The sequence below is a fragment of the Heloderma suspectum genome, chromosome 2 (genome assembly GCF_057233095.1).
Source record: "Heloderma suspectum isolate Gila_16-S chromosome 2, 16-S_ref, whole genome shotgun sequence".
Lineage (NCBI taxonomy): Eukaryota > Metazoa > Chordata > Lepidosauria > Squamata > Helodermatidae > Heloderma > Heloderma suspectum.
Window position 1 is genome coordinate 404252887 of NC_139459.1, and position 15687 is coordinate 404268573.

Genomic DNA, 15687 nt, shown 5'->3' on the forward strand with positions numbered 1-15687 from the left:
AAACCGAACACAGCCAGAAGCGGTGACAGACCCTCATCTCCCCCAGCCTCCTTCAGCCTGGCGCCGTCCCGGTGTTTTGGACTACAACTCCCAGTATCCCTGACCACTGGCCGTACTGGGTGGGGCAGATGGGAGTTGATGTCCAAGCCATCCAGGGGGCCCCAGGTAGGGCAAAGAAGCACGCCGCAGCGCAAAGGGAGAGAGAGGCAACATAAGGAAACACATGAAAAATAGTGGCGCCCTGATCTAGTGTCCATCCTTCTCCATGCAAAGAGCAAAAGTAATCGCTGTTTGACACTGAATCTCTGATGAATAAATGTCTGCTGAAACTCTCTCCCTCTCATCCTGCTATGTTTTTGTCCTTCTAATTCCCCAGAAACACCTTTGTTTCTGGGTGAGCTTAATCCATTCCCAAGAGAAATGCTACTGTAAATGGAACAGGATGCATACACACATTTAAAAAATAAAATAGTGTCCTTATCAACCCAGTCTCATGCATGGTTAAAAGTTGCATAGCTATTTGGAACTTAATTTGGGGTTATATAAACTTTATTAGCAAAAACTAATTGTTGAAAACAACCCCTTCCTGTTTTGTTTTTGAACATTGAAAAGTCCGCAGTGGAAGAAGCTTCTGCCTGCAGCTCAGGGCCTGACCTGGATCCCTGCACTGAGCGGGGGGTTGGACTCGATGGCCTTGTAGGGCCCTTCCAACCCTACGATTCTATGATTCTATGATTCTATGATTTGGGGGGGACTGAAGGGGCTGCCACTGAAGCAGGCAGACCTGTGCTGCAAGCTGAGGACTGTTTGGCGAATAATCTCACCCAGCCTCAGTCCCAGCAGCGGACTACACTGCAGGGCTGCCCTAAGCCCTTCTCTCCTAGCTAAAGGCCCCTCCCTCCTGGGAGATGTATCATACCACTGGTCTGCACTGCAGGGTTGTCCTCCACAACTGTCTCACCCAACCTGCAATGTAAGGAAAACAGCACTGGAGAACACTGCAGGGTTGTTGTAAGCTACTTCTTCAGTCTAACCCCCAACCGGCAATGAGGACATAACACAACAGCTCAAGAAAATGTCTTGGGCTGGCCCTGACACCATCCCATCCAACTTAGGGAGGGGGCCATGGAGTGGGGAGGGAGTTTAAATGGTCCCTTCCCAGGAACACCACTGGCAAACCTTTCAATGGGGTCCCCTCTTCCAACCCACGACTCCCCGACTCTGGACTCTACCCATATTGGAATGGGGGGGAGAGGGAGGGGGGAGTTTGGAAGGTCAGTGACAGGGAGAAGGGTTGGGGCCACCATCCCTTTCCTGGCAGGGCTCTTCTGCCCTTAACAGCTGCGGGCCAGGCAGAAGTTCCACAGGTGCAAACCTCCCTCATCACTGCAGCTCCCTGCTGGGACTGCTAGGTGCAGGCTGGGCTTCTGCCGTCCCCCTGGCTGCTCAAGGGCTCTCGGCTGATGCCAGGGCAGGCAGTGAGCGTGGCAGAAGAGCCTCTCCCCACTTCTGGTGAGCTTTTCTCAAGAGGAGGCTGCCAAGAGGGGAGCCCAGAGGGGGGCAGACGATGGGAGGGGCTGGTTTGGTCCACTCATCCCCCCCATCCCTATGGCCCCCTGCTTCTCTCTGGGGAGGCTCCCCTACCTCTTGAATGGCTTTGCTGAGCCTGCAGGAGCCACCTGGGGGGCTTGGAGAAAGGCGGCCAGCTAGAAGGACCTTCTTGGCCTGATCCAGCAAGGACTGTCTCCTCAGTGGGCCATTTCAGCACAGGCACACGCACCACCAGCTCCTCTCTTCCCCGGTCCTGCCCTGTTCTCTTCTTTCTCTTTCACTCCCACCGCCTTCCAAGGGAGCCTCCTTGGGGGCGACAGACCCTCCAGTGTCCCGACGTCTTTTGATGCAGCTCCAGAGGCAATGGGGTGAGAGAGAAGAGGTGCGTGGGGGCTGCTTGAGGATCCCGGGGGACCCGCTTCACTTTTTACCCACCCCTCCCTGAGCCTTTGAGGCTCCTTGGATCTACTACGGGGCAGCTCAGTCCTTACTTGACGTGGTGAGTACGCAAGATGTGGTTGATGCAGCCTTTGACCCATTTTCTGGGAAAGTTTGGATCGCAATAGCTTTGCCATACCACTGCTTCGCCTGCATGACACAGCAAGCCCAGGCAAGCCAGGCACCCATGGGTGCCCGGCCCCACGCAGCAGCCCCCATGGGTCAATTCAGCCACGGTGGGCTGCTGTGTCACGTGAACCACGTCAGAGAGAGGTAAATGAGTACTCAGAGTACTCCCAGCAGCTGCACGGGCAGGAAGCTTCAGTCTGTTTCCCGCCTCCCAGCTGAGCAGAGCAGAGGAAGCTGTTCCAGCTGGTCCAGGACTACAGAAGCAAGCAAGCAAGCAAGAGGCCCAGAGAGCGAGCGACCAGAGCGAGCAAACGTGGAGCAAACAGGAGTTGGCCAGGGGAGTAGGGCAGGGGAGGTCAAGGGGGCCCCTAACGTTTTTTTTGTGCTGTTTTTTTTTTTCATTTTTTCAAATTTCTTTTTCTTGAAATACACACTTCCATACCCGTGGGCCGGTGTTTCTAACCTCCAGTGAATAGAGGACAAAGCACAGGCAATTCCAGTACGATCAGAAAGCTAGAAACATAAAGGGAATAGAGGCTATGGAAGGACAAGACTCTCCAGCGGTGGTGACCTGCAACGTCTGTGCCATGTTTGCTTTCTTGCCTGAGATCAACGTGGCCTACACGTGCAACAAGTGCAAGTTGATCACACTGCTGGAAGAAAAAGTAAGAGGACTGGAATGGCGAGTGTCGACCCTCCAGGGAATAAGAGAATGTGAAGAGTTCTTGGACAGAATGGTGCAACTACAGCAGCAAAGTGAAGAACAGAAGCTAGAAGAGCAACAGCAAGCTGAGGCAGAAGAGGAAAAGGCTGAGGTGAGGAAAAATGCAGTAGGGGATACTCCTTGGAAAAGGGTGACAGTTAGGGGCAGTAGAACTAGAAGCGCTGGGCCCAGCCAGGACTGAGCCCTGCGGTACCCCACTCGTTACCTCTCCCCAGCTTGAGAAGGTCCCATTGATAAGCACTCTTTGAGTCCGATTCTGTAGCCAACTGTGGATCCACCGGATCGTTGTTTCATCCAGCCCACCTTGAGCTAGTTTGCTCATCAGGATATCATGGGGCACTTTGTCAAAAGCTTTGCTGAAGTCGAGGTATATTGAGGAAGTCCAGCAGTGGACTACACTACAGGGCTGCCCTGAGCCTTTCTCATGGCCAAAGGCCCCTCCATCCTGCAAGGGGCGTATAATTTTTTATTTATTCAACTCATCTAAAAGCGTGGCGTTGATCAGGACATAAGGCAGCACCTAAGGCGAGAAAATGTCTTGGGCCAGCCCTGACACCACCCCATCCCACTCAGGGGAGGGGGCCGTGGACTGGGAAGGGCATTTAAACAGTGCCTCCCTGCAAGCACCACCAGCACCCCTTGGTCTGATCCAGCATCCGGGCTTTTCTTATGTTCTCAAACCCTGCAGGGAGTCAGATGCTGCACTCTGAACTCACCTTGGCAAACTGGGTGGAAAGTGGGGCAGGGGAGTTGGGAAAGGCAGTGAAAGGGAAGGGATTGGGGGCTCCACTGCTCCCCTGGCAGGGCATGTCTGCCCATAAGAGGTGTGTGGCAGGCAGACTTTCAACAGGTGCACACATCCCTCATCAATGCCGCTCCCTGCTGGGACTGTTCAGTCCAGGTTGGGCTTCTGCCCATCCCTCTGGCTGTTCAAAGGCCTCTTGGCTGATGCCAGGGCAGGCGGTCAGAGGGGACGGCAGAGCATCTCCTCCTCTATGGGAGGGGCTGTTCTGTCCATACTCACCCCCCCATCCCTATGCCCCCCTGCTTCTCTCTGGGGAGGGTCCTCCACCTTTAGCAGCTACAGCTTTTCTAGGGCAGAGATGCAGAGGAAAGACGCTTCCTCTGTTGAACGTCTGCCTGCTGTGCAGCTCTGGAAGGCAGCAAAACCTTTCTGCTAAGTGGGGCGTTTCAGCACACACAGGCCACCTCCGCTCCTCCCCAGAGAGCTCTGCCCCAGCCGTCCTCTCCCTTCCACCACCACCCTCCTTCCCTCCCTTTCCAAGGGTCCTCCTTGGAGGCAAAGAGGTAAGGCAGAAGGCGGGGGTGAGGATCCTGGGGGTGAGGATCCTGGGGGGCCCCACTCCCTTCTCCACCCACCCCTCTCTGAGCCTTGGAGGCTCCCTGGATCCCTCTGGCCCCGTTTCTCTCCCCAGGGACCACCTGCCTTTGGGCTGAGGGGTCTCCTCCACAGGGGAGGCTTACTTGGCACCCCACTGGGACGCTCAGGAGCACAAGGGGGTCTCTCCTCAAGCCCCCTCCTCCCCCCTCCACGCAGCTCTTCTCCTTCCCTGGGGGCGCCTTCCTGCTTCCAGTTCCAGGACCTAGGAGGGCCCCAGCAGCAGCAGCATCGTGAATGGGAGACCCAATGCTGGCCCCATAGCTGCTGCCCCACAAGGACAGGAGACATCTGCCTCCAGCCCCAGAAGGGAAACCGGGGGTGGGGGGAGCCCAGCCTGGCCAGTGAGAGGAGTCATCCTTGTTCCCCCACCCAGCCCGGCACCATCCCAGGTCACAGGGCCTGCTGGGCATCTCAGGGCTGCTGTTTGCCACAGATCACCAGACGAACAGGCCGACTGACTGGCCCCAGCCCCTCTAGCCTGGCAGGAGGAGGAACGGGGGGGCTCTTTAATTCACCTCCCCCTCCACACACACACACACACACACACACACACACACACACACAGCTTCCTCTGCCTAGTACTAGTTCATAGAACCATCGAGTCCTACCCCTGCTCAGTGCAGGAATCCAAGTCAGAGCATCCCTGACAGATGGCTGTCCAGCTTCCTCTTGAATGCCTCCAGTGTGGGAGAGCCCCCCACCTCCCAAGGTCATGGGTTCCACTGTCGTATTGCTCTAACAGTCAGGAGGTTTTTCCTGATGTTCAGCCGGAATCCAGCTTCCTGCCGCTTGAGCCCATGATTCCGTGTCCTGCGCTCTGGGAGGATCGAGAAGAGATCCCGGCCTTCCTCTCTGTGACAGCCTTTTAAGACTTGAGGAGCTCTACCCCCCACAAAAGATACTTGGAGACTGGCAAACAGTGTTCTTAGATTTTGTCTGGAATGGAAAAAAAACAAGAGGAGCACAAAAAACTTTAACAAAACCAACAAAGAATGGTGGATTAGCCTTCCCATCCATAAAAAATGATTACGTTGCAGCTATGCTTATGCATTTGAAGACATGGTTTAATCCAGATAGAGCAACTGCATTAAAACATCATGTCTCAACAGATTTGAAAGATACTCTATGGCTCTGTAATAAATTTGATAAAAAATATATTAAGAACGAACCCATGTACCAAAACCCTGTTTAACAACTGCTTGAAATTTATAGGAGTATTAAGTCCAGGTTTATCTCCATTAACAGCTATTATGTACAATGAAGAGATGGCAGATGAAACGTAGTTAGGCAGTCTATCCTTATGGTACAATCATAGGCTAATAGAAATAACCACAGTCATAGCAAGGAAACATTTAAATCATATGAACAAATATGGAATGAAATGCAATACTCCCAACCTTTATTTTTTCAGTATCCACAGCTTAGAAGCATAGCCTTAAGGTTCTTAAGGAAAGCCGGGCCTCTCCGGGAAAAAAACACTTTTGAAATTTTGATGATACAAAATCAGGAAGCCTTATTAAGTAAGCTCTATAAAGTTCTGTTAGATTTAGATCTTATAATTAGTAATGATCAGAAAAGCTGGGAAAGAGCACTAACTTGTCTGATTCCAGTAAGCACCTGGACCTGGATATGGAATAATATATCACAGCAGACTATTAGCATAAACCTGAAAGAATTTTTTTTCAAATTTATTTTCTGCTGGTTTTTAATGCCTGTAAGGCTTAACCGCATTTATCATAAGGTTGACAATAGGTGCTGGAGAAGTAAAATGCCTTACACAGATATTGCCCATGTTTTTTGGTTTTGCCCAGTGATTAAGGGCTATTGGCTAAAGATAATAGATGAAATTGAGATTATATCGGGGTATAGACCACCTTTGGATCCAATGGTTATGTTAAGGAAGTTGTTTTATCTGACGACACAGAGATGAGAGTGCATTTAGTAACAGCTGCCAGAATGCTGATATCAGCAAACTGGAAAAAACTGGAAGCCCCCACAATTGATGACTGGATTATCAAAGTATGGGAAATAATATATATGGTTAAGTTAACCAACGTAGTAAGGGTTAGAGAGGGAAGACAACAAAATAATGGGTTTTTAGAAAAGTGGCCCTTATTTGTAATGTACTGGTGTAGCACAAATCAAGAGAATGTGCAGTGTTAATGGGAACCTTGTGATATTTGCTGGTTTTGTTGATAAATCTGATTATACTCTCTGTTGTTTAAACTGGAAGAAAGGCGTGGCTCCCCTGCTCCAACTTGGGGAGCCAGAGAAAATGACCCTCCTGCGGGTGATCCAGGGAGAGGAGGGTCCGCCAGGGGCTGCTGGACTTCGGCCCGTGCAGAGGCCGCCTCCTTCTGCCAGTCCTCCCTGCGGTTCGTGCCAGAGTGGGGCCACCACGATGGAAACACAGGGGGGGGGGAGCCAGGGCTCCCTGCAGAGGAGGAAGGCAGAAGAGTGGTTGGACTCACTCTGGGAGGGGTGTGTGTGTTTTGCTTGGGAGGGAACAGAGAAGAGCCGGATGCCAGCTCACCCAAGACCCCGGGAGCCTGTCCCTCCCAAAATGGCCCAGGATACTGATCATATTTGCATTCTCCTGGACCTGCGTTCTGCCTCACCAACCCTTCAAGAGCTCCTCTCCTCAAACAGGGCAGCACTGTCGGGAAATGCATTTTGTTTCAGACACACCCTCCACTTCCACAGAGGAGACCCCCCCTCCATCTCTACTGGGCCGCCACTCAAGTCCTCTGACCGGCCTACCTGTTCCCAAGGGCCAGTCCTGTTTCACTCCCAGTCACACATGCAGCTCCCCGCCAAGAAGGATTCTGTTTTTTATTAGCATGTTTGCCTCTACTATGGAAACTGAAAACTCTGCCCTCTAATCAAAGTGAAAAGGGATCAATGATCTGCATTTTGGAAACCAACATACAACCTTCCGCGTCCTGGTACCCTCAAGATGGGATGGGCTCCCCCTTCTGAATCCATATACATCTGTCAACAGGCTTGCAATTAATCTGGCTTGTAATAATAGGAATTATTCATGATGCTGCTCCATTTCCTGTTTTTATATTGTTCTTGATTGTTGTAGCTGCAATTGTTTTGATGGTATATTTTAAGCTGTGATTTTAATACTATTATATGTAAACCACTCAAGAGATTTTATTTTATTTTATTCAGAATAAACAAATAAGCACACACACTGAGGACAGCCCGTCTGGCATCTGAGGAAGCGGGCTCTGCCCCTTAAAGGTTCTGCCACAAGAAATCTGTAAACGCTTTAAAGTGTCACAAGGCTCCTGGTTGTCTCGGCTACAAGAGACTAGCAGGGCGGCTGCACTCTGGACGCCGGCTTTGCGGGGTCTTTTTGAAATACTTGTAAACTACCCTGGACAAATGCTTTTGAAATGGCAGGATGAAAATAAACACAAGGAATTGGGGGGGAGGTGTGGAGACTTTACCTGCAGGTGGTTGGACGGGCGTTGCTAAAAGGAGAGAGAGACGGAGACACAGTTACATCCATGGAGGGGGGGTGCTGCTTATGGGAGGAGGAAAGCGAGACCCTCCTTCCCTCCACCATGAGCTGCCCCTCAAGGCACAAACCCCTCCTGCCTCTTTTTCTGCCCAGCTGAAACCCAGGATTGTGGCAAGACACAGCCTGCCTTCCTGACCCAGCAGCTGACCTGACTGCTTGAGGGGGATCTTTCCAAGCAAACCCTCCTCAGAGGCCTCCTGTTGTCCTGCAGGATGGGATGGCGCTGAAGCACAAGGACCCCCTTCCTGGGGTCACAAGCTCCCCTGAGAACCGGTGCAGGATCTGTGCGACTCCCAGCATACACATTTTGGGGAGGGGAGGGGCTGCAGTGTTCGAGCCCCTGCTTTGCATGCAGAGGGTCCCTCTGCCCAGGTCCTTCCCGGCATCTCCAGGGAAGGAAGGGTGCCCGGGAGGAGCAAGTGATGGGGGTCCCCTCTCTCTCTGCCCAGAGCCCTGGAGTGCCACCGCCAGTCAGAACAGGCTGCAAGAACACTTCCCATTTCCACAGCGCTTTGAATTATTCCATGTGCTTCACATGCATTGCCCAGCTGTCATCGTTACAACAACCACCACCACCCTGTGAGGTAATCCCCCAAGTTGCAGGTGGGAGGACTGCGGCTGAGAGAGAGGGGCTTGCCTAAGGCCACCTGTGAGATCATGGCAGAGGTGAGATTCCACCTGAGGGCTTCTTAATGGCTATTGCAGTAATATAACAGAATCGAAACTCTCAAACATTTACAGAAATTTGCCTTTAACTCTTAGCCTTACTAAGTAGCATTTGACATCATCAGATTAAATTTGTCTATTAAACCAACTATTTTGGTCTAATTTACCCCAGAGAACAAGTCCAACATGTCTCCTTAATCTTTCCCTGTGTGTGTAGGTCAGACAGTGGAAAGGTAAATGGTTTAGGAGGTTTTAAACCTGAGCTTTTTTAGCTGTGTACTCCCATTGGATTCAGTACGATATGTCAATTTCTGGGCAAGGATGCATTGGGAACAGGTGATCTGACCTCCTCAATTGCCTATTGCCCCAAATAACCTTATTTAAAATCATAGATAATTGAAGTCCATGTCCAGTGTTTGTATTTGGTTGTTTTCACCATCTGGGAAATTTGCATTCCAGACCATTTTTCAAAAATATGTTAAGTTTCCCGAGAATGTGGTTTCTGAGAATGTTTTCTGAATTTTTGTCATGGGGGAATTTAGTTTGGCTAACTAGGAAATTTGCATTCTGGGCCATTTCCCCAGAATAATATTTATTGCCTAGAACAAATCCTAGTGTAGCAGCCATATCGGGGGTCAGACTAAGTAGCCTCTTGCAGTATCATGCTTCACGTTCTTGCTGAGCTCTTTCTCCCTTGAATATATTGTTGTAAGCTGACGAGACACAGGAATTCCTTGTCTTGTCAAAGGTCATACAATTGTATATCTTGTTCTCTGCTGTTCTCTCCTTATCATGGCTACCCTATAACCCAGTTCTTGTATTATAAACAATGGTGCTGGGAGAAGAAATGTTGAGGACTGCAACCCCACGCGGGAGGGGGAGGAGGAGCCATTTCCTATGTGTCACAATATCTATAAAAACAATGTGCTGATGTATTTCGGGGCTTCTGGCTCTTTGGAAATGATTCCAGCCTTAAGCCCGCGTGTTAAATAAAGAATCTCTTTTTCCTTCACTCCGTGGTCTCTCTGACTCTGGGTTCTGCAACACTAGAACCTGGTTTGTGTGGATGTTTTCCATCCAGTATGTGTCCCTGGTTATTTTGGTTGGGTTGGTTCACTCAACAGTTGGTGTTACGGGCCATTTATTGTCTGGTACCAGAACGTGGTTTCTGTGGAGGGTTTGTGGCTTCTTGCATCAGTCCCAAACAGTTCTGTGTAGCTGGTGAACTTGCTTTGTTTGGCTCACTTGGAACTTAGCGTTCCTGGTGGTTCTTAGGAATATGGACCATTCCTCTGATCAGAGGCTGGAATAAGGTTTCTGCTGAGGTTCAACAGCTTATTCCATCCCTCCCATGAAGTCACGTCTGAGTGGTGGATTTGGTGGATTTGGCTTGCTTGGAAGTTGCCGTTCAAGGCTATTTTTCTGGAGTGCCGTCTATTGCCTGGAATGGCTACAGAAACACAGTTCCTGTGGACATATTGTCACTGATTCTGTCGATCCCATATAGCAATGTGTGACTGGCGAGTTTGGTTGATCTGGCGCACTTAGAAGTTGCCTTTCTGGGCCATTTTTCTTGAATATGGACTATTGCCTGGAATGGCAAAAAAATATTCTCCCCAAGTGCCTCTGACACAGGCCACTATTTTGGGCATGGTTTAAAAAAAAATGAAGGGGCCATTCTAGCCTGTTTTGTTCTGGCTTTTACACATCTGGCTTTTAGATATAATGTGCCTTTATGAAGTGAGGGTCCAGAGCTGTGAATGGCCAGACCCTTGTCCTCCTCTTGAAAATATGCCCCCATAGTTTGAACCTTTTATTTAAAAAGCAAACTCATAAAGCTGATTTGCACACTCTTAACTGAGATGGGGGGAGGGCCTCTCATGACTGCATCACCCTTAATACTCCTGATGCCTAAAATTCCTGATGCCTGAGCAATTGGGCTTTCTGCCGGGTAAGTGTACACAGGATTGCAGCCTTAGCTGCCTTCCCAATGTCTCTGTAAATTTAATCTCAAAGTCCGGTATTTTAAAAAATTACTTCGTTAGATTTATATACCGCCCAGCTGGCAAAAGCCATCATGGCCATGAACAGTTGTTTGATGCATCTTACCTTTCTGCGACCGTGCAATGCACAGATGGTCACTTTGCACACTTGGGTGGCTTGTTTTGAACTATTTATCGCATATTGTCAGAATCATGTTTTTTCGACTACAGCTATTCTTAAGTTTATATGATTACATTTATATTCCACCTTTTCTCCAGGAACTAAAGGTGGTGTACAAATCCTCTCCCTGCCCCCATTTTTATCCTCACAACAACTCTGTGAGGTAGGTCAGGCTGAGAGGTTGCAATTGGGCTAAGGGGATCCCAGGAGCTTCACGGGGAAGCTGGAATTTGGACCTGACATCTGGGTAGTGGTGTGCGATAGTGTGTGCATTGGGAGGTGGGGGCACACATAGGGGGGGGATTTTCCGGTTCCCCTCAGGCAGCAAAATGTCTTGGGTGGCCCTAGACAGATCCCTCCAATGACCAGTTTGAGTAGACCTTATTCCATGATTCCTTCTCTTGCAGGGCAGAAGGGGAAGATGCCCAGAATGTCGCTCCCTCTCCCCACAGAAAACTAATGCAGCAGCAGAGGGAGGAGCCCCCCCCCCCCCGCCAGGTCCCCTGTTATGCAAAAACAATTCATTCCTGTTTTGCTTTTAAACACTGAAAGTCCATGGAGGAAGAAGATTCTGCCTGCAGCTCAGAGCTTGATTTGGACTCGGGAGGGGGCTGAGGGGCTGCCAGTGAAGCAGGGCCTGTGCTGCAAGCTGAGGCTGTTTTGGAAGAGGAGCTTTGGCTGAAGGTCCCAACCAGCCTCCATCCCAGCAGTGGACTACACTGCAGGGCTGCCCTACGCCCTTCTCTCATGGCCACAGGCCCCTCCATTCTGGAAGACGTATAATAATACTAGTCTGCACTGCAGGGTTGTCCTCCCCGACTCTGTCCCCCAACCTGCAGTGTAAGGAAAACAGCACTGGACAGCACTGCAGGGTTGATGTAAGTTACTCCCTCAGCCTGCAATCAAGACATAACACAACAATTCAGGCCCAAAAATACCAGCCCTGACACCACCCCATCCGAGGGCCATGGAGTGGGGAGGGGGTTTCAGCAGTGCCTTCCCAGGAGCACCACCGGCAAACCTTGCAGGGGGGTCCCCTCCTCCAACCCTCAACTCCTCCACTCTGGACTCTACACATAGAATCATAGAATCATAGAATAGTAGGGTTGGAAGGGGCCTACAAGGCCATCGAGTCCAACCCCCGGCTCAATGCAGGAATCCAAGTCAGAGCATCCCCGACAAATGGCTGTCCAGCCTCGTCTTGAAGGCCTCCAGTATGGGAGAGCCCACCACCTCCCTAGGTAATTGGTTCCATTGTCGTATTGCTCTGACACTCAGGACGTTTTTCCTGATGTTCAGCCAGAATCTGGCTTCCTGTAACTTGAGCCCATTATTCCGTGTCCTGCACTCTGGGATGATCAAGAAGAGATCCTGGCCTTCTTCTCTGTGACAACCTTTCAAGTACTTGAAGAGTGCTATCATATCTCCCCTCAGTCTTCTCTTCTCAAGGCTAAACATGCCCAGTTCTTTCAGTCTCTCTTCAGAGGGCTTTGTTTCCAGTCCCCTGATCATCTTTGTTGCCCTCCTCTGAACCCTCTCCAGTTTGCCTGCATCCTTCTTCAAGTGTGGTGCCCAGAACTGGACACAGTACTCCAGATGAGGCCTAACCAGTGCTGAGTAGAGGGGAACTAGTACTTCCCAGGATTTGGAAGTGATGCTTCTATGAATGCAGCCCAAAAGAGCATTGGCCTTTTTTGCAGCCACATCACATTGTTGGCTCATATTCAGCTTGTGATCGACAACAATTCCAAGATCCTTCTCGCTCGTAGTGTGGTTGAGCCACGTATCCCCCATCTTGTAACTGTGCATTTGGTTTCTTTTTCCTAGGTGCAGAACTTGGCATTTGTCCCTATTAAATGCCATTCTGTTGTTTTCTGCCCAGCGCTCCAGTCTATCCTGATCACTTTGAATTTTGTTTCTGTCTTCCAAAGTATTAGCTATCCCTCCCAATTTTTGTCATCTGCAAATTTGATCAGCATTCCCTGCACCTCCTCCTCCAAGTCATTAATAAAAATGTTGAAGAGCACTGGGCCCAGGACTGAGCCCTGCGGTACCCCACTCGTTACCTCTCCCCAGCTTGAGAAGGTCCCATTGAGAAGCACTCTTTGAGTCCGATTCTGTAGCCAACTGTGGATCCACCGGATCGTTGTTTCATCTAGCCCACTTCGAGCTAGTTTGCTCATCAGGATATCATGGGGCACTTTGTCGAAAGCTTTGCTGAAGTCGAGGTATATGATGTCTGCAGCATTCCCATGGTCTACAAGGGAGGTTACTTGATCAAAAAATGAGATCAGATTTGTCTGGCAGGACTTGTTTTTGACAAATCCATGTTGGCTTCAAGTAATCACGGCATTGTTGTCAAGGTGCTTCCAGATGGATTGCTTTATGATCTGCTCCAGAATTTTCCCAGGGATTGATGTCAGACTGACTGGTCTGTAGTTCCCAGGTTCCTCCTTTTTACCCTTTTTGAAGATAGGGACGACGTTAGCCCTCCTCCAGTCATCTGGCACTTCCCCCGTCCTCCATGATTTCTCAAAGAGAATAGACAGCGGTTCTGAGAGTTCTTCTGCCAGTTCCTTTATGACTCTAGGATGCAGTTCATCTGGCCCTGGAGATTGGAACTCATTCAAAGTAATGAGGTGTTCCTCATTCCCACATATTGGGATGGGGGGAAGGGGGGGAGTTTGGAAGGGCAGCGACAGGGAGAAGGGCTGGGGCCACCATCCCTTTCCTGGCAGGGCTCTTCTGCCCTTAAGAGCTGCGGGCCAGGCAGAAGTTCCACACGTGCAGACATCCCTCATCACTGCAGCTCCCTGCTGGGACTGCTGGGTGCAGGCTGGGCTCCTGCCCGTCCCCCTGGCTGCTCAAGGGCTCTCGGCTGATGCCAGGGCAGGCGGTGAGCGTGGGTGGAAGAGCCTCTCCCCACTTCTGGTGAGCTTTGCTCAAGAGGAGGTTGCCAAGCGGGGAGCCCAGAGGGGGGCAGACGATGGGAGGGGCTGGTTCGGTCCACCCCCCCCATCCCTGCTTCTCCCTGGGGAGGCCCCTCCGCCTCGTGAAGGCACCAAAGCCCTTCTGCCCGTTGGGAGGGGACAGGGCCGCTGGCAGTGGCTTTGTGAGCCTGCGGGGGCCACGTGGGGGCCACGCTTGGAGAAAGGGGGAGAACTAGACAGACCTTCTTGGCCTGATCCAGCAAGGACGGTGTGCTAAGCGCGCCCTTTCAGCGCAGACCCCACCAACTCCTCTCTGCCCCAGTCCTGCCCTGTTCTGTTCTTCCTCTTTCACTCCCCCCCCCCTTCCAAGGGGGTCTCCTTGGGGGAGACAGACACTCCAGTGCCCGACTCCTCTCGAGGCAGCTCCAGAGGCTATGGGCGGAGGCAGAAGGGGGGGCTGGGGGAGGATCCTGGGGGCCCCGCTTCGCTTTTCCACCCACCCTCCCTGGGCCTCGGAGGCTCCCTGGGTCCCTCTTGCCCCCTTTTCTCTCCCCAGGGACCACCTGCCTTTGTGTTTAAGGTGGTCTCATTGGGATGGTGAGGGGCATCAGGAGGGGTCTTTCTCCAGCCTCCCCTTCACCCATCTCCTCCCTTTATCTGAGGGCGCCTTCCTCCCTCCAGCCCCAGGGACTAAGGACGGCCCCAGCAGCAGCACCATCGTCACCAGGGGAGCCCAGGCCGGCCCCATGGCTGCAGCCCCACAAGGACGGGAGAGAAAATCTGCTTCCAGCCCCAGAGGGAAACTTTGGGGTCTGTGATGGGTGGCAGCGATGTTTCTTCTTAGTCCCGGAGGGGGCGGGAGACGCACCAGTGAGAATTCGCCCTCAGCCGCGTCATCCGTCTCCGGCAGAAGCGCGGCCGGTTCGTCTTCCGCGAGGAGACGGGTTTGCTGGAGGGGGGGGGGCAGGGAGGCTCCGCGTCTCTCTCATGCCTTCTGCATGCAAAGCGGGTGTTCTACCACTGCGCTGCAGCCCCTCCCTCAGTGGGGAAGGCATTCTGTAACTGGGGGCCACCACTGAAAAGACCCTCCAAGCGCCATCCATTCCCTGCTGCCCCCTGGATGTGACCGTCCCTGTGAGCTCCCCAGGGGTGCCTGGTTGGCCGCTGTGGGAAAGAGGGTGCTGGACTGGATGGGCCCTCGGGGGCCTGGGCAGCATCTGGGACCACCTGGGGCTCTGTTCGAATAAGTGAGGAGTCTTGGCCAGGCAGTCCAGCCTCCCCCCAGCCACTTTGCACCTTCACTGCCCCCACCCAAGAAGAGCCTGTTCTGGGGGCTGCTGTTGGTCTCCATGTGCCTATATGCATGTAGACCCCTCACCACCATCCAAGGAGACCCCTCATGCCTCTGAGGAAGCAGCCAGGCTGATACGGACCCCAGTCGATCTGTGAGTCCTGCAGGAGCCCCGAGACTCTTGGGGCAGGATCCGATTTTGTGCAAGGGGCTTCTGCTTGCACAACCAGACTTTCTCCCCTTCCCCTGCATGCCCCCCAAATCTGCTCTGGCGGCCTGCCAGTGGAAAACCTTCAGTGGATTTCACCTGCTTGTTTCATGCCCAAAGCAGGAAACGTGAAACGCCTGGCCCAGAGAGACGGGGGCGGGGGCCTTGGCAGTGGTTCATTTTTTACCCCTTCCCCACCCCCCCAGCCCCTTCATGGATCACTGCCTTGTTGTGGCGAAGGGGCTTGCGTAACTCAGTGAAGCCATAAGCTATGCCGTGCAGGGCCTCCCAAGACGGACAGGTCATGGCAGAGAGTTCTGACAAAATGTGGTCCACTGGAGAAGGAAATGGCAACCCACTCCAGTATTCTTGCCAAGAAAACCCCATGGAACGTATCACAAGGCTAAAAGAGATGACGCCGGAAGATGAGCCCCTCAAGTCGGAAGGTGTCCAATATGCTACTGGGGAAGAGCAGAGGGTGTTTCCAAGTAGCGCCAGAAAGAGTGAAGCGGCTGGGCCAAACCCGAAAGGACACTCAGCTGTGGATGTGTCTGGTGGTGAAAAGAAAATCCGATGCTGTAAAGAACAATATTGTTTAGGAACCTGGAATGTCAGAAAAGGAGAAGGGGACGGCAGAGGATGAGATGGCTAGA